Source organism: Mercenaria mercenaria, chromosome 4, assembly GCF_021730395.1.
Source record: "Mercenaria mercenaria strain notata chromosome 4, MADL_Memer_1, whole genome shotgun sequence".
NCBI classification, from domain to species: domain Eukaryota; kingdom Metazoa; phylum Mollusca; class Bivalvia; order Venerida; family Veneridae; genus Mercenaria; species Mercenaria mercenaria.
This window is the reverse complement of record NC_069364.1, coordinates 63,677,970-63,698,136: the sequence shown is the minus strand read 5'-3', so window position 1 is coordinate 63,698,136 and position 20,167 is coordinate 63,677,970. Positions and strand designations below refer to the sequence as shown.

Sequence of the window (20,167 nt, the reverse complement as noted above, 5' to 3'; positions counted from 1 at the left end):
AAAACTAGCAGCAACAAAAACCTAAGTTGAGGTTTAGAAAAATGAACAGTGTCGTACACAGTATGATATGTCGCTAGACAACACCGCATGTTCGGTTGAATTGTTATCATCGTGTAGCAGGTAACGGCTAGTGAATGTGTAGAGAAATCTGCCCGAAGAGCGAATCACGTGACATTTGTGTTGCGCGTGAACTCGTGTTCACTCTCAGTCGTTGGCGGAGAAAGGAGGACAAAGAACGAACACATGAAGGAGGGACAAAGAACGAACACATGAAGGAAGGTAAAATTAATTTTAAAAAAATGTTAAATTAAGGTTTAGCTTTTTAGACTTTTATTTGATGTTCAGGGTGTTTTTTGATATCAACATGCAACAGTTTTCCAGATTTTCTTTAGAGCAGTTTTGCAAGAAATATTTTTTTGTGGTAAAGCAGTGTGACCAGGCTGGTAACATTGCCCGATCGGGCTTTCAACATAAAAACTAATTTTTCTTGAAAATTAGTAAAGATATTTCTTTCAAACTTGGTCCATTTATTAGCTCATCTGATTTTTTGAAAAAAAAATGATGAGTTATTGTCATCACTTGAGCGGTTGTCGGCGTCGGCGTCGGCGTCGGCGTTGCCTGGTTAAGTTTTATGTTTAGGTCAGCTTTTCTCCTAAACTATCAAAGCTATTGCTTTGAAACTTGGAATACTTGTTCACCATCATAAGCTGACCCTGTATAGCAAGAAACATAACTCCATCTTGCTCTTTGCAAGATTTATGGCCCCTTTTGTACTTAGAAAATATCAGATTTCTTGGTTAAGTTTTATGTTTAGGTCAACTTTTCTCCTAAACTATCAAAGCTATTGCTTTGAAACTTGGAATACTTGTTCACCATCATAAGCAGACCCTGTACATCAAGAAACATAACTCCATCTTGCTTTTTACAAGATTTATTGCCCCTTTTGGACTTAGAAAATCAGTTTTCTTGGTTAAGTTTTATGTTTAGGTCAGCTTTTATCCTAAACTATCAAAGCTATTGCTTTAAAACTTGCAACACTTGTTCACCATCATAAGTTGACCCTGTATAGCAAGATACATAACTCCGTCCTGCTTTTTGCAAGATTTATGGCCCCTTTTGGACTTAGAAAATATCAGATTTCTTGGTTAAGTTTTATGTTTAGGTCAACTTTTTCTCTTAAACTATCAAAGCTTTTGCTTTGAAACTTGCAACACTTGTTCACCATCATAAGCTGACCCTGTACAGCAAGCAACATAACTCCATCCTGCTTTTTGCAATAATTATTGCCCCTTTTGGACTTAGAAAAATCATTTTCTTGGTTGAGTATTATGTTTAAGTCAACTTTTCTCATAAACTATCAAAGCTATTGCTTTAAAACTTGCAACAGTTTTTCACCATCATAAGTGGACACTGTACATCAAGAAACATAACTCTATCCTGCTTTTTGCAAGAATGATGGCCCTTTTTAGACTTAGAAAATCATGGGTAGGACAATATTTCTATTACACAATAAAAATCAGATGAGCGTCAGCACCCGCAAGGCGGTGCTCTTGTTAAGCATTTCATATGACATGAATTAAAATAAAAATAACTTGGTTGCCTTCAGTTTTGGTAGAATTATTTCCCCTTTTCAGATTTTTATGATGCATAATTTTTAAAGTCCAAAAAAGACATGTTCTAATGCTAAGTTTAAAACAAAAAAGGGTTCAGTGGCTTTCTAATGCTCTTAATTATTGCGCTAGTACATGAATGTATATATTTTACTGTGCTTTCACTAACAACATTATAGAAAAATGTTAGTTATAAAAAAATTGTTCATACATCTGCACTAGAAACAAAGTATTAACCTTAAATACATAGAATAAAGGTATTGGCGCACAAGTTTTGAGCAATAGAAACCCATTGATCCCTTTTCTGTTTCAAACATTTCATTAAAACATAATTTGTTTGGACTTCAAAAATTATGCATCATAAAATTCTGAAAAGGGAAATAATTCTAAAAAGACTGAAGGCAGCAATGTTATTTCTACCATAGTATGCGTCATATGTTATGCTTAATTAATGGACCAAGTTTGAAAGAAATATCTTCATTATTTTTCAAGAAACATTAGTTTTTATGCCTAAAGCCCGATCGGGCAATGTGACCAGCCTGGTGACATGATGTGTTAGGCTTGAACCAGTTTGTTGTCAATGCAATATGGTTACAAAATAATATTTCCTTTCATTGTTATTTTTCAAGTCTTCTTGCAGTAAGGTCAACATCTACTTCTATGCTCGTACTGCCAAGCGCTTTCGCATCGCAGGCAAGTGACGACATCACAATGGTTAAAAGGTTCTATATGTATAAGTTAAAAACAGATAAAAACCCTAACAAACACCTGTCCTTAAAATGGCTGTTTAAGGTATATTATACATCTGTCCATTGCGTAGAGCAATATTTGTTTACTTGGCTTAAATATTTGCCACAAGTTGAAACAGTGTTTGCAGTAAGAAACAGGTTTTTGTTCTTAAGGGTCAAGGATATATTAACTTATAGGGTCAAAGGTCATGTTAGATCTTGTCCGGGCTGTAACCTTTTTACCAAGTTATTTAATTGATACCTGGATCTTTCTATTTATCAAAGTTTTGACTATGGAGAAAGTATAGGAGAAGATATATATTCGATACAGAGTTATGGTTCTTGCACATTGCATTTAATCTCATTGTTTTTTGTCAAAATATTCAGTGCAGTTGAATTCGGTTTTTATTTGTTGGAGTTACAAAAATGTCAAAGTACAAAAAGGGGAAATAAGGCCTATGCATTTCATCTCTTGCTTGGAACATCATTCCGTTTGTCACATACAAAAAGGGGAGGTTTGGTGGCTTTGCTGATTTAATACATAGACATCTTAATTTGTAAGAAGTACTGTCATTAAATGTTTAGGCTTGTTTAAAAAAAAAACCGAAACAGCTTTGTTTGCTATCAATGGCAATACATTTGAATGTGGTGAACGATGAAAAAGGCCATAACTTATTTATTTTGCATAACACATGTATATCCTGATTATATGATGAAATTTGTTGAAGTCGAGTACTTTTGTTTGTTTGGGTCAGGACTTTAATCAGTTATCTGAAAAATAAAATGCAACATCTTAATTTGCCAGAGAAATGAACCAGTAGGCCTATACTCTAAAATTAATTCTCTAAATAAATTCATTGGATAAAAATAATTGTTGTAGCTCTAAAACCAATACTCTATACTCTGTCAAAAGTCATTGTCTTGATTTGCAATTGATCTGAACCAGTATCTTCTAAAACATTAATTTGGGAAAAACATGTCAATGCTGTGAACCAACAGCCTCTCAATAGACATTTTTAATCCCCCGCCACAAGTGGTGGAGGGTTATAGGAATGGTGTCTGTCCGTAACGCTTTCATGTCCGCTCCATATTTCCTAAACCCCTTGAAGGATTTTGATGAAACTTGGGTCAAATGATCACCTCATCAAGACAATGTGCAGAACCCATCAGCCAGATTTTTTGGCTCAGGGTCAAGGTCACAACTCGAGGTCAAAGGTTTGAGCCTTCCATTTTGTATCCGCTCCATATTTCCTAAACCCCTTGAAGGAATTTTATAAAACTTTGGTCAAATGATCACCTCAAGACTATGTGCAGAACCCATGAGTCAGCCATGCTGGCTCAAGGTTAATGTCACAACTTAGGGTGAAAGGTTTGAGCCTTCTATTTTGTGTCTGCTCTATATCTCCTAAATCCTTTGAAGGATTTTCATCAAACTTGGGTCAAATGATCACCTCAAGGCGATGTGCAGAACTTATGAGTCAGTCATGCCAGCTCAAGGTCAAGGTCACAACTGAAGGTCAAAGGTTTTAGCCTTCCATTTCGTGTCTGCTCTGTATCTCCTAATTCCTTTGAAGGATTCGTATGAAACTTTGGTCAAATGATGACCTCATCAAGTTGATGTGCAGAACTCGATGAGTCTGCCATGCCGGCTCAAGGTCAAGGTCAAAGGTTTTAACCTTCCATTTCGTGTCCGCTCCGTCTCCTAAACCCCTTGAAGGAATTTTATAAAACTTTGGTCGAATGATCACCTCATCAAAACTATGTGCAGAACTTATGAGTCAGTCATGCCGGCTCAAGGTCAAGGTCACAACTTAGGGTCAAAGGTTTGAGCCTTCCATTTTGTGTCCACTCTATCTCCTTAACCCCTTGAAGGATATTCATCAAACTTGGGTCAAATTTTCACCTCATCAAGAACTCATGAGTCAGCCATGTCAACTCAAGGTAAAGGTCACAACTCAAGGTCAAAGGTTTGAGCTCTGTATCTCCTAAACCCCATGAAGGATTTTCATGAAACTTGGGTCAAATGATCACCTCATCAAGACGTTGCGCAAAATTCATGAGTCAGCCATGTCAGTTCAAGGTCCAGGTCACAGCTAAAGGTCAAGGGTTTACCCTTTCACTATCCATAGCAGTGGCGGGGGATTTAGCTGTCTTTCAGACTGCCTTGTCTTGGTTTTCATTAGATCTGAACCAGTATCTCTAAAAGGTTAATTGGGAAAACACTGTCAGGTCTGAACAAGTAATCTCCCAGTAGTCCATTTGGTTTACAATAAAGCTGTTCCAGTATCCTCTAAAAGGTTAATTGGGAAAATCAATGTCTGGTCTGAACCAGTAATCTCTCAATAGTTACAATTTGGTTTACACTAAAACTGATCCAGTTAGTATCCTCTAACAGGTTAATTAGGAAATGTCAGGTCTGAACCAGTTATCTCTCAATAATCAACTTGGTTTAAAATAAAACTGAACCAGTATCCTCTAAAAGGTCAATTGGAAAACCAGCACCAGGTCTAAATCGGTATCTCGTCAACGTGGATTACAATATATTTGAACTGGTTAATTGGGAAAACCATGTCAGGTCTGAACCAGTATCCTCTCATAGACAACTTGGTTTTCAATAGATTAGAGCCAGCTATCATCCTCTTAAAGGTTAATTGGGAAAACCAATGTCAGATCTGAACCAGTATGCTCTCATTAGTCAACATGGTTTACAATATATTTGAACTGGTATCTCTAAAAGGTTAATAGGAAAACCAGTGTCAGGTCTGAACCAGTAACCTGTCATAGTCAACTTGGTTTTCAATAGATTAGAGCCAGCTATCATCCTCCAAAAGGTTAATTGGGAAAACCAATGTCAGATCTGAACCAGTATGCTCTCATTAGTCTACATGGTTTACAATATATTTGAACTGGTATCTCTAAAAGGTTAATAGGAAAACCAATGCCAGGTCTGAACCAGTATCTCCTCAGTAGTCCACTTGGTTTACAATATATTTGAACTGGTATCTCTAAAAGGTTAATAGGAAAACAAATGCCAGGTCTGAACCAGTATCCTCTCAATAGTTAACTTGTCAACATGGTTTACATTATATTCGAACTGGTATCCTCTAAAAGGTTAATTGGGAAAACCAATGACTGGTCAGCACCAGTATCCATTCAATAGTTAACATGGTTTGCAATATTTTTGAACTGGAATCCTCTAAAAGGTTAATAGGAAAACCAATGTCTGGTCTGAACCAGTATCCTCTCAATAGTCAACATGGTTTATGGTATCCTTGGAAAACCAGGTCAGGTCTGAACCAGTATCCTCCCAATGGTCAATTTGGTTTACAAATAGCAATATATTTGAACCAGTATCCTCTAAAAGGTTAGTTAGGAAAACAATTGAACCAGTTAGTGTATTTCCAAAAGCCATTGTCTTAATTTGGAACGGATCATCAGGCTCTTGACCAGTTTTCTCTAAAAAGCAGTCATTTTGGCATTTTAACATCTTTCCATCTTATAATAATGATATTTTCCAAACTGGTTACACTTTCTAACATACTTTGGGCAGACAAATTTAGCTAATCATTTTCTAGAAATTTCAAAATTAATGCAACTTGGTAAAATGTGGAGGGCAGACTTTTTGCATAACGTACATCTGCTGGTAACATTATCGTTTTTAAGGTTCTAGAATCTTGTAAGGTACTTTATATTTCAATTTTGATATGGGACTTTATGTTCATCCTTCCTTTGCATCCTTCCCTTGCACTGTTCTCCAGCATTGTTCAGCATCCCTGCACATACCCTGCATGCACTAAAGTTTCAAGTCAAATTGAGTGTAATGTACCATTAAATTTCAATCATTTTCATAAGTCTACTTTAGTATATAAGTAATTGAAATGAAATGTTCAGCATGATGTTATGTTGTGTAGGATAGTCTGGTCAGTAATCAAATCTCAAGGTCACAGACAAGGGCACATGTATTATACACATCCATTTAATTTTTAGTACTTATATTGTGTCTCAGTAACAATACTGAAACTTAAAAAATGTTAATAATGAAATGTGTTGAGAGTCTGGTCTGTTCCTCAAATATTAGGTCACACATGACAGCAGTTTGTCCAAATTCATCATAATAAATCGGGTTTAATATGCAATGGATTTTAGTGAATCATCACTTCCATGTTGTAATTCTGAAAATCCTGGTGACCACATGGGGGTACTTGAAGTAACATAGTAATTAAGGTGGGCTGACAAGCCGCCTCGGTCTGTGTTGTAGGTCAAATTGATACTTTGTCACCAACTTAGTGTGTGTAGTAAACTTATATAAATTTATACCTAGCTTTCTTTAATAACAAGAGTTTTTGGCGAGTAACAGGTTGCCGTTTATGATTTGGTTATAGAATGGGGCTAACGGCACCAGTTGGGGCTGCTGGTTAATAATTTATGTCCAGACTGACATAGTGTCACCAAACCTGGTGTGTAGCTAGTTGAGGCCATTTGGTCAAGGTCTGTGTTGCTTTCCTAGTAAACTTTTGTTAGCTTACCTGTCACAAAGTGAAAAGGTGAGCTTTTGTGATCGCGCGGTGTCCGTCGTCAGTCCGTGTGTCCGTCCGTAAACTTTTGCTTGTGACCACTCTAGAGGTCACATTTTTCATGGGATCTTTATGAAAATTGGTCAGAATGTTCATCTTGATGATATCTAGGTCAAGTTCGAAACTGGATTACGTGCGGTCAAAATCTAGGTCAGTAGGTCTAAAAATAGAAAAACCTTGTGACCACTCTAGAGGTCACATTTTTCATGGAATCTTCATGAAAGTTAATCAGAATGTCTATATTGATGATATCTAGGTCAAGTTCGAAACTGGGTCACGTGCGGTCAAAAACTAGGTCAGTAGGTCTAAAAATAGAAAAACCTTGTGACTACTCTAGAGGTCACATTTTTCATGGGATCTTTATGAAAATTGGTCAGAATGTTCATTATGATGATATCTAGGTCAAGTTTGAAACTGGATTACGTGCGGTCAAAATCTAGGTCAGTAGGTCTAAAAATAGAAAAACCTTGTGACCACTCTAGAGGTCACATTTTTCATGGAATCTTCATGAAAGTTAATCAGAATGTCCATATTGATGATATCTAGGTCAAGTTCGAAACTGGGTCACGTGCAGTTAAAAACTAGGTCAGTAGGTCTAAAAATAGAAAAACCTTGTGACCACTTTAGAGGTCACATTTTTCATAGGATCTTTATGAAAGTTGGTCAGAATGTTCATCTTGATGATATCTAGGTCAAGTTCAAAACTGGGTCACGTGCCATCAAAAACTAGGTCAGTAGGTCTAAAAATAGAAGAACCTTGTGACCTCTCTAGAGGCCATATATTTCACAAGATCTTCATGAAAATTGGTCAGAATGTTCACCTTGATGATATCTAGATCAAGTTTGAAACTCGGTCATGTGCAATCAAAAACTAGGTCAGTAGGTCAAATAATAGAAAAGCCTTGTGACCTCTCTAAAGGCCATATTTTTCATGGGATCAGTATGAAAGTTGGTCTGAATGTTCATCTTGATGATATCTAGGTCAAGTTTGAAACTGGGTCACGTGCTGTCAAAAACTAGGTCAGTAGATCTAAAAATAGAAAAACCTTGTGACCTCTCTAGAGGCCATTTATTTCATGACATCTTCATGAAATTGGTCAGAACATTCACCTTGATGATATCTAGGTCAAGTTCAAAACTGGGTCACGTGCCATCAAAAACTAAGTCAGTAGGTCAAATAATAGGAAAACCTTGTGAGCTCTCTAGAGGCCATTTATTTCATGACATCTTCATGAAAATTGGTCAGAACATTCACCTTGATGATATCTAGGTCAAGTTCAAAACTGGGTCACGTGCCATCAAAAACTAAGTCAGTAGGTCAAATAATAGGAAAACCTTGTGAGCTCTCTAGAGGCCATATTTTTCATGGGATCTGTATGAAAGTTAATCTGAATGTTCATCTTGATGATATCTAGGTCAAGTTCGAAACTGGGTCACGTGCCATCAAAAACTAGGTCAGTAGGTCAAATAATAGAAAAACCTTGTGACCTCTCTAAAGGCCATATTTTTCATTGGATCTGTATGAAAATTGGTCAGAATGTTCATCTTGATGATATCTAGGTCAAGTTTGAAACAGGGTCATGTGCGTTCAAAAACTAGGTCAGTAGGTCTAAAAATAGAAAAACCTTGTGAACTCTCTAGAGGCCATACTTGTGAATGGATCTCCATAAAAATTGGTCAGAATGTTCACCTTGATGATATCTAGGTCATGTTTGAAACTGGGTCACGTGCCTTAAAAAACTAGGTCAGTAGGTCAAATAATAAAAAACCTTGTGACCTCTCTAGAGGCCATTCTTTTCATGGGATCTGTATGAAAGTTGGTCTGAATGTTCATCTTGATGATATCTAGGTCAAGTTTGAAACTGAGTCATCTGTGGTCAAAAACTAGGTCAGTAGGTCTAAAATTATTAAAATCTTTTGACCTCTCTAGAGGCCATATTTTTCAATGGATCTTCATGAAAATTGATCTGAATGTTCACCTTGATGGTATCTAGGTCAGTTTCGAAACTGGGTCATGTGCGGTCAAAAACTAGGCCAGTAGGTATAAAAATAGAAAAACCTTGTGACCTCTCTAGAGGCCATATTTTTCATGAGATCTTCATAAAAATTAGTGAGAATGTTCACCTTGATGATATCTAGGTAAAGTTCAAAACAGGGTCACGTACCTTCGAAAACTAGGTCAATAGGTCAAATAATAGAAAAACCTAGAGACCATATTTTTCAGTGGATCTTCATGAAAATTGGTCAGAATTTTTATCTTGATAATATCTAGGTTAAATTCAAAACTGGGTCACATGAGCTCAAAAACTAGGTCATTATATCAAATAATAGAAAAAACGACGTCATACTCAAAACTGGGTCATGTGGGAAGAGGTGAGCGATTCAGGACCATCATGGTCCTCTTGTTTGTATTGACATTGTCACAAAGAGGAATGTATAGCATTTAGTATATAATATTATGGGGACCCAGCTTTATAATATAGTATGTAAGGCTTTAGGTATCAAGGTTAAAATTGGTGTTGAATTACAGTTGGGGCCACCAGGGCCAAGGTCATTGTTACTAAAAACTGGAAAAAACTTCAGGTCAGTAAGATTATTTGGAATGACTTATTCTGACCAGTTGGGAGTTGCATATAATATAGCATGATCTAGCTTGGGATGTATTTGGGGCTTTTGTGCTCAAGGTCAAGGTCACTAACAGTTATTAAAACAAAATCTTGTCACCAAACTTTGTGTATAAGCAAACTTAAACAGTTATTAATGGATACTGGAGTCGAGTCACAGGGTAATAAAAAAAAATGAAACAGTTTCTGGTCAATACTTGCCCAAGACAAAGTGGCAAAGAGGTACTGGGTAAAGGTTTATGAATAAATCATAATAAATTTTTAAGGACAGATTTATTTTTGGCAAAATATTTGTTACAAAATTTTATCTGAAAGGGACTAGATTCTGTAAAGAATAAGTATATAATATAAAAGATCAGGTTTTTGAAGGCAAAATATTTGTTACAAAATTTTATCTAAAAGGGACTAGATTCTGTAAAGAATAAGTATATAATATAAAAGATCAGGTTTTTGAAGGCTTGTCTACATAACATCTGTTTGTGATTATTCGAAATGGGGGAAATACTGGTACTGGTTCATGTTTAAATATTGCATTTAATTACAATGTCGTATATTTTTAGCTCACCTGAGCACTTCGTGCTCAAAGGTGAGCTTTTGTGATCACCCTGTGTCCGTCGTCAGTGCGTCGTCTGTCGTCAACAATTTGACTGTTAACACTCTAGAGGTCACATTTTTGGCCCAATCTTAATGAAACTTAGTCAGAATGTTACCCTTAATTTAATCTTGGACGAGTTTGATATTGGGTCATCTGGGTTCAAAAACTAGGTCACCAGGTGAAATCAAAGGAAAAGCTTGTTAACACTCCAAAGGTCAAAATCTTGGCCCAATCTTAATGAAACTTGGTCAGCATGTTACCCTTAATAAAATCTTGGACGAGTTTGATATTGGGTCATCTGGGTTCAAAAACTGGGTCACCAGGTCAGATCAAAGGAAAAGCTTGTTAACACTCCAGAGGCCACATTTTTGGCCCAATCTTAATGAAACTTAGTCAGAATGTTACCCTTAATTTAATCTTGGACGAGTTTGATATTGGGTCATCTGGGTTCAAAAACTAGGTCACCATGTCAAATCAAAAGAAAAGCTTGTTAACACTAGAGATTTTGGCCCAATCTTAATGAAACTTGATCGGAGTGTTATACTAAATAAAGTCTTGGACGAGTTTGATATTGGGTCATCTGGGGTCAAAAACTAGGTCACCAGGTCAAATCAAAGGAAAAGCTTGTTAACACTGTAGAGGCCACATTTATGACTGTATCTTCATGAATCTTGGTCAGAATGTTAATATTGATGATGTTAAGATCCAGTTTGGATCTGGGTCATGTAGGATCAAAAACTAGGTCACCCGGTCAAATGAAAGGAAAAGCTAGTTTACACTATGGAGGCCACATTTATGACCATATCTTAATGAAACTTGGTCAAAATGTTAATCTTGATGATCTATAGATCACTTTCAAATCTGGGTTAGGTGGGGTCAAAAACTAGGTCACCAGGTCAAATCAAAGGAAAAGCTTGTTAACACTCGAGAGGCCATATTTATGACTGTATCTTATGAAACTTAGTCAGAATTTTAAACTTGATGATCTTTAGAACAAGTTCGAATCTGGTTCATGTCGGGTCAAAAACTACGTCACCGGGTCAAATCAAAGGAAAAGGTAGTTAACACTTTAGAGGCCACATTTATGACCATATCTTAATGAAACTTGGTCAGAATGTTAATTTTGATGATCTTTAGGTCAAGCTTAAATCTGGGTCAGGTAGGGTGAAAAACTAGGTTACTAGGTCAAATCAAAGGAAAAGCTTGTTAACACTCTAGAGGCCACATTTATGACTGTATCTTCATAAAACTCAGAACGATAAACTTGATGATCTTTAGGTCAATAGGACAGGTGAGCGATACAGGGCCTTCATGGCCCTTTTGTTTAAGCATTAATTTTGTAATCTTCTAGTTGATTTTATAGCAGATATGGAGAAATTGTAAAGTAACATGTGTATATTGGTGTTTTCAGTTTTAGGTGGTTAACTATTTTGACAAAAATGCCATTAAAAGTTCAAAAGGTAAGGGTATAGGTCATCTTTCTAAAATACTGAAAAAGTCTTTCATAAGGGAAACAGGGTGACTGGCTGCTGGTTCATATATCTGCATTAAAAGACACTACCAGCCCTGTTTGCCACATACAAATGTATCATGTATTTATTCAATTTCTGACCTATCCGCCCTATACATTTTTGTTATTTATTCAGAAACTCAAAGCAGTAGTATATATTTTACGATTTTTAAGTGTTACGCATATAGGGGCAATATGGGGAAATGATGATAATTATATACTTTTTGTTAATGCTCAATTTACGAACTTTAAAATAAAGTTTATTTTTCAATGTTATATCTTTCACAGACAATGCATGATTTTAAACTTGTAGGTCAGGTCATGAAATCTTTATCTTGGGAGCTACTTTAAGAAACAAATTGTAAAAAGATACCTTTCTTTAAGTTTGGATTTCTGAAATTTCAAGCATATATTTTATAAACTGACTCGGTCAACAACAATTGAAGGAAAGTTTTGATAGAGCATTTCTGTCTTTGCAGTCAGGAAGAAAAAGTGTTTGTATTCAAATCTGTAAGAAGATCATTTTGAAGCATATAATGCTATTAGCAAAATTGTAGCTAAAAGAAAAAAATAAAACATTCAGGTCTTCATTTTCCTAAAATGTCAACGTCACATAATGTATACATATATAGCTTTTTACAAATTCAGTGGAAAGTAGCCTTATGCTACATACATGTGGAATAAATTTTTGACAGAATTTCAGTATTTTGAAATATACTTTTGGCAATATTTATTGATTAATGTGGTTTCATTTGTACAATGAAATAAATACCATCAGTTCACTACTTTGTGCTGAAAATGAAATGACGAGTTTTAATAAAATTCTAGCATTGACTTGGTACATATTTTTTATCTTAATGAGGCCACTTTAAGTCATGTCAGTTCAAGGTCAAGGTTGTATGATGAGATCAAAGGCAAAATCTTTATCTTATACCTGTTTAAAAGATTTTAAAGAAATTAGCATAAGTTTTACCAAAATAAGATGACTTTCAGTCATGTTGGTTCAGTGTCAAGGTCATACTGTGAGATCAAAGGTCAGGGTTTCATGTACATTCCATATCTTTAACACAGAAAAAGACCTATATAACTTAGCACGCATAATTCTTTTCATCATGCAACTTTCAGTCATGTCCAGTCAATATAGTATATTGTAGGGTCAAGTTTAAGTGGTGAAAGGTCAAATAGGCAGTATTTCAAGTCTGATTTAAGTAAGTCTTGAGCGGATATTATGATTTTAGAATAACCATTTTAGTGCAGAGTTAGAATCTTTTACTACATTAAGGTCAGTGAGCAGTTTCATACAGCACACCATTTTAGTCTTTAAAATGAATATGTTCAAAAAAAAAAAATGTATAAGATTAGATCCTTTGAATGCTTTGTATTGAGAGGTAATGAAATGTGCCATACTGCTCATGCGCCTTAAGCTCAGGCTTAAGCAGGTTACTGTAAGTATTGTTTACTTTAAGTTTACCATATTTCTTGACTTTTCTTCACAATCTGTATGAAATTAGTTCAGCATATGATTTATTGAATGAAGTATTTAAAAAGCTCCATATTTAAAGACTGAAAGATTAGGTCAGTTCTCTTTATTCTACTCTATTGCTTTTCTATCAGTACAGCTTATTCGCTGTGCTTGTATCTTCATTCAGCTAGCTTTCCCATCCAGCTTCCTTTCCTATGCTGCTACAGTGTCGTTATCACATCCACCTATCTCTCACTAGCTATCCCATGGTGTTGCTTCATGATGCTACTTTAAGGGTCTATATTTCTTCCTTCTAACTATCACACCCACCTAGCCTTAGATAGCTATCCCATGGTGTCCCCCCATGATGCTACTACGGTATATCTTCCTTCTAACTATGGCATCTATCCATCTCTAACTAGCTATCCCATGGTGTCCCCCCATGGTGCTACTAGGGTATATATCTTCCTTCTAACTATCACATCTATCCCAAACTAGCTATCCCATGGTGTCCCCCCATGATGCTACTAGGGTATATATCTTCCTTCTAACTATCACATCTATCCCAAACTAGCTATCCCATGGTGTCCCCCCATGATGCTACTAGGGTATATATCTTCCTTCTAACTATCACATCCACCTATCTCTAACTAGCTATCCCATGGTGTCCCCCATGATGCTACTAGGGTATATAATTTCTTCTTCTAACAATCACATCCACCTGTCTCTAGCTAGCTATCCCCTACTGCCATTAGGGCCAAAATTATATCTAACTAGCTCTCACATGTGCTGCCGGGTTGTATGTTTCATCCATCAAGCTAGTCAAAGCTGCTACCAAGAAAGATGTTGCATACAGCCAGTCAGCCCATGTTTCTTCTAGGGAGCATTTTACATTCTTTGCTTCTTAAAGCCTATAGCCTATATATTCCAATATCCTAAGGTCTTATTGGCAGTATATTACATTCTGCAAACACATTTCTTTTTATACTACTTACACATTAAATCTAATTAGCTCTACTGTGTGCTACCGGGTTGTATATTTCATCCATTAAGCTAGCTAAAGCTGCTAAATTGTATGGTTGTATACAGCCAGCTAGCTTTTCATCTAGCTATTGTTCTTCTTGACCTTAGTCTTTTAGTCTTTAAATATTTAGCAACTTTTAATTACAAAACTATTTGAACTAGAAGACTGGTTTATCATCATGGGAATATGGGAATTATAAAGAAGCAATTCACTTAAATGGCCTACCACAGAAATAAATTCAAAACCATTCAGCCAGTATGAGTTTTTGCTGTTTAATATAATCCTTTCTAAGCAATTAAAAACTTGAAGCTTTTAAGCTCTGCAATATAATGGTTTTCAAAAATTAATATTTGAAAAATCATTATTTTTGGTTACTAAAATTCTAGTCCCAGAACCAAGGGATATTCTTTACATTGATTTTAACCACCAAATTTATATTAGTTTGTATCTCTGTAACAATCTAGCGAAAATTTGGTAAATAGCCTTTTTGGACCATTTTCTCCACAGTTACTCTCCTTTACTGTCAAATTGTAAATAATGACTGTCGTCAGCTCAGTTTTTACTTTCCTTTGATCTCGACTACACTGTTTCTATATAATCTAGGTCAAATTTCATAACTGTATCACCAGAGTCATTGCCCCTGAATTAGTCAAAATTCTAAAACTAAATTAAATGATGTCTGCTCGATGAACAGAGTATTTGTTCTTTGATCTCCGAAACACTGCTACAGAATAGTTTGCAATTGCCAATAAAATCAGAGTAAAGGTCAATATCACTAAGTTAAGACCAGTATCTCCAGAGTAATTGCCCTTTGAATTAGTCAAAATTTCCAATTGTTACTGGTTGTCTTTATTTATTTAGTAAAGTTTTTGTTTTTTGATCTCAATCATACTGAATGTGTAGGTCATGTTATATTATATATAATATAATCTGAAAGTGAAAAGCTTTCCAGAGTAATGACCCTTGAATTTAAGTCAAAATTGCAAATTTTACATCTCTCGCAGTAGAGAATTATAACAATAAGAATTAATTTGAATGGTATATATATATATATATATATATATATATGGTACTTTTGTTGCTTCTAGTATTGTTTGACAAGGGAGTGAAGTGTTGGTTGCTATTTCTTAGTATTTGTACTATACTCAATGGCTGGTGTTTTAAAGTAAATTTAAGGTATGAAAGTCAGTCCTGTTGAAAGTGAATAAATTTTGGTTAATGGTGCATTTAGTTCAAACAGGGATCTTTAGTACTGACATGGTTACCAGGTTACAAGGTCAAGAAAAAAATAAGATTGCTAAGGTGGAAAATTGCTGTACCAAAATTTTTGTGGGTAATACTTCCAAAAAGGTCTTTCTTGACAGTATTATTAATGTGGTGTTCCTTGCAATGTAACTGAAATATACTTTTTTAAACTTTGGCATTGTTTATCAAAAATGTTTTCTTAATGAATGAAATTCACTGAAATAATTGGCATCTAGGAAAATCATTTGCTATGTCTGTATAAGGAATAATTTTGTAAAATACAGTGGTTCTAAAAGTTGATATAATGTGTAATGTTTAGGTGGCCAGGTAAATGAGTTGAATGAATGCAAGAAATGATGTCAGTTTTCTTAAGTATTTAATCCTAGGGGCAAAACTTTATGAAATGGAACAAAATCATAAGGTAGTTGTAATTGGATAATAGAAGATATTTTGGTAAAGTTCAATAGTGAACAGAATTGTTCCAGAAATCACCAAGGTTACAGCCCTGGAATTAGCATAAATTGTCATAATTTATATTGTTACTATATTCCTTTATCCTAAAAATGTATGAACTTTGTCATCGGTCATAAACTAGGTCACTAGGTCAGATCATAAAAAAATCCTTGTTAGCACAACACAGGAGACCTTTACCTATCTTATATACAAGCTTGGTCATTGTGGGTAAAAAAGTACTCATGAGGTTAAAAACCATAGAAAACCAAGTTAACACTGTAAAGAGGTATTTTCTACCCCAATTTAATAAATTAAGGTCAAATGAGAAACTTGGCAATTTTATGTTAAAAAGTAGGTCACAAGGTAAATCTTGAAGTCTTACCAAGGCAGAGGCCAAATGTTCTAGGTAACCGGAATAAAACCATTTTGAATGGTGTGAAATATTATAAAATTGGTTCATCTGTGTTATAATTCACCAGGTATTATCTAATACTACCTATAACTTTATTTAGTGAGAGTAATGTTCAAACTGAATCATTTGAGGTCAAAGTTGGATCACAGACAAATCTTGGTTACACTATAGTAAAACTTGGTCAAGCAATCTAGCACTATTGTGACCCTCTTCATTTTTGTAAAATTTATTTAATAGTGTAAAGTTTTGAATAATTTTAGTGTTTCAGTTTAAACTATTTTAATTTTTGCTTGATATTGCATTAAATTCTGGGTAGGATAAGGACTTTTTTCCGTCTTTTAAGAGGTGAGTTATTGTGATCACCATATGTCCGTCATCTGTCATCATGCGCTGTGTGTCATGCATTGTAAAGAATTTGACTGAGAATACTTTAGAGGTCAGTTTTAGCTCAATCTTTATGAAACTTTGTCAGAATCCTTGATAAAATCTCAAGTTTGTTAAAAGATTATCTTGGATAAAAAATACTCTCTAGAGGCCACATTTTTTACCTCATCTTTATGAAACTATGTCAAAATGAATTTCTTTATAAGAAAAGAGGATAAAATTTAAACTGGGTTGCCTGAGGTCAAAACTAGGTCAACTGGTCAAATCATAGCAAAGACACATTTACTACATGATCTTTATAAAACTTGGTCAGAATAATTGTCTCTTTTAAATCTAGGTAAAGGTCAAAAACTTGGTTATCTAGGTTAAAAACTGTCACAAGGTCATATTATAGAATGACATTTACACTCCAAATGTTACATTTTCTACCTTATCTCCATGAGACTTGGTTGGAATGTTTCTCTATTTAAAATCTAGGATAAATTTGTAATTGGGTCACTTTGGAAAAAAAACTAGGTCATTTATTCAAATTATAGAAAAACTTTGCAAAGAAACCGTAACGGTCACTTTTCCAACCTGATCTTCATAAATTTTTGTGGGAATGTTGGTCTGTATGGAATCTAGGTCATGTTCAAAAGTGGTGTACCTGAGGTCAAAAACTATGTCACTAGGTCAATTCATTGAAAAACTTGATTAATGATTTACCTGTTTTACATAAGAGGTGGTCAAATTGTTTGTCTCTATGAAATCTAGGCCAAATAAGGCACCAGGTTATCTAAAGTAAAAACTGGGTCAAGTGAGCAATACAAGGCCTTCAGGGCACTCTTTTTTGTTTTGTTTTTTTTTTTGTTTTCCTGCCAATCTTCCAGACTGCTGAGGAGATGCTGCTTCAAAAGATTGGCAGAGTTGCTTTTTGTTACAGCTGCCAAGGCCTGACAGATCCCTTAACTATTGATCGAGACTTATCATCGTTTCCGTCGAGGATAATCCGGTGTCTATATATCCGCAAGATGAAAATGTGTGGGAGTGACTGGTCTACAATTCTGCGCCGGCAGTGTTTAGATGAAGGTTGTTCCTTTGTGTTTTGAGAGATGGGAATCAGGGATTGTGAGGATTTTATTTCTTTCAGGTCCACAGCCTGCCAATGACAACTGACTGTATGTCCCGTCCATACATGCAGTCGGCAGGATTTTCTTTCATTGTCAAGACCTGCCTTATAAGGACCACCTGTATGAGGTAGGCAGGATTTTTTTTTTGAGGTCCAAAGTCTGCCTAAGACAGCTGAACATACAGAGATGGCAGAATTTTTTTTTCAGATTTCAAGGCCTGGCAGATCCCTTAACTGTTGATCAAGACTACTTGCGTAACCTTCGAGGACCCGGTGTCAATATGTCCGCAAGATGGGAAGCGTTAATGGGGGCAACTGGTCTTCAATTCTCGCCGGCGGGTTGCTAGATGATAGTTGTTCCTTTGTTGAGAGAGACGGAAATCAGGGATTGCAAGGATTTCTTCTTTATTTCAGGACCATACCCTGCCTAGGTCTTCTAATGCATGTTTTACTTGGACAGAACATGCATTGGGCAGGATTTTATTTCTTTCAGGTCCAAGGCCTGCCAGGAATGGGCAGGATTTTCTTTCTTTCAGATTTCCTTTGAATTTTTGCCTTCCGGTACCAGGTCAGGCTAGATTGTCAGATTTGTTTTTCATGTAGCTCACTTCTGCAGTATTAAATTCTTGGCTTATTAATCAATAAGTAACTTTTTTAACATAAAATAATTTCAAGTTCAGTTTTTCCTGTTTTGGCTTTTTTCTATTTACAAGCTTAGCAGCCAGAGACTCTGTATTCCCATGGAAATGTGAAATAGGGACAGTGAGGGAGCCAAAGACGGTGCAAGTCCTTCTGTATGTTCCCTGCCTTGAGTCTTCTAGACCTCTACTGCTGGTGTCTTCTGTTCAGAAGTATATTCTCTTTAAGGTAATTAATAGTTATGAATATTTGTTCTCGGAATTTGCACTTGAATAATAAATACCGTTGTCATAATAATGATTAAAAAAAAATAGAATAAATCTGCAGGTTTCTAAATTTTCTTCAGCTAAACAGTTAAATGGATAGAAATTTCTTCAGCGAAACAGTTAAATGGATAGAAATTAAGCCTAATTTCTGATTTTCTCAGCTAAGACAAGACAGAGATGCTAGTATAAGAAACAATTTATCAACAAAAGCTTTTTCGGAAGAAAAATATTTAAAGCCCTGCTCCCATCCTACCTTTTAACCTTGAATTGTCACTGAAAAGCATGAACAGTGACGCCTGTCAAAATAGTCTATTTTATATAAAATTTTATATGAAATACCTCTGGTTTTGCGTGCTAAAGTGTGGCACGTGGCCGTTAATTGTTACCTATTGTAATCATGGGTTGCATACACACAAAAGAATTTGAAAAGCTGCGGAGCAGGGCTTTAAGCACATAAGCTGCACTTTAGATCCTAATTGATTATAATGATAGAATTTGAGTACATGCTTTATAAATAATAAGATGTTGAGGGTTCATGAAAATCTAACATTGCTTACTTTTTGAATTACTTCCCATTATTCATCACTTTACCCTAGAGTATGACTCCAAAACAAATAATTTGGTCCATCAGGCTTTTAATTATAGGTTAAAAACAAATGGCTGTCAAAATAGAAAATAATACATAATTGCGTAGTAAGAAAAGCATATCTTTCATACAGATAGAACCATAAAGGGAGGTAATAAAATCAGTGGATTTATTAATACTGTTAACTATTTTGAATCTGATGTTCAAAGCTGTGATAAATATAATAATACATAAACATTTGTAAGTAGTACTGTTATTAAGTGTTTAGGCTTGTCAAAAAAAAAAAAAATGAAACAGCTTTGTTTGCTATCAATGACAATATATTTGAATGTGGTGAACCGTGAAAAGGGCCATAACTTATTTATTTTGCATAACACATGTATATCCTGATTATATGATGAAATTTGTTGAAGTTGAGTACTTTTGTTTGTTTGTGTCAGGACTTCATCAGTTATCTGAAAAATAAAATGCAACATCTTGATTTGCCAGAGAAATGAACCAGTAGGCCTATACTCTAAAATTAATTCACTAAATAAATTCATTGAATAAAAATTATGTTGTAACTCTAAAACCAATACTCAGTCAAAAGTCATTGTTAGCTCATCTGATTTTTTGAAAAAAAATGATGAGTTATTGTCATCACTTGAGCGGGCGTCGGCGTCGGCGTTGCCTGGTTAATTTTTATGCTTAGGTCAGCTTTTCTCCTAAACTATCAAAGCTATTGCTTTGAAACTTGGAAGACTTGTTCACCATCATAAGCTGACCCAGTATAGCAAGAAACATAACTCCATCTTGCTTTTTGCAAGATTTATGGCCCCTTTTGTACTTAGAAAATATCAGATTTCTTGGTTAAGTTTTATGTTTAGGTCAACTTTTCTCCTAAACTATCAAAGCTATTGCTTTGAAACTTGGAATACTTGTTCACCATCATAAGCAGACCCTGTACA

At 35.2% G+C, this 20,167-nt stretch overlaps 1 long non-coding RNA gene across 2 annotated transcripts in view; it reads left to right on the top strand.

Moving 5' to 3' along the window:
• The first annotated feature begins 205 nt into the window (after positions 1-205).
• Positions 206-20,167, top strand: part of LOC123551943 (uncharacterized) — a 45,162-nt gene continuing 25,200 nt past the window's right edge. For both annotated transcript variants that reach the window (XR_008370635.1, XR_008370634.1), the window contains exons 1-2: positions 206-279; positions 18,443-18,596. This is a non-coding gene — a long non-coding RNA (uncharacterized LOC123551943). The remainder of the gene's footprint in view (positions 280-18,442; positions 18,597-20,167) is intronic.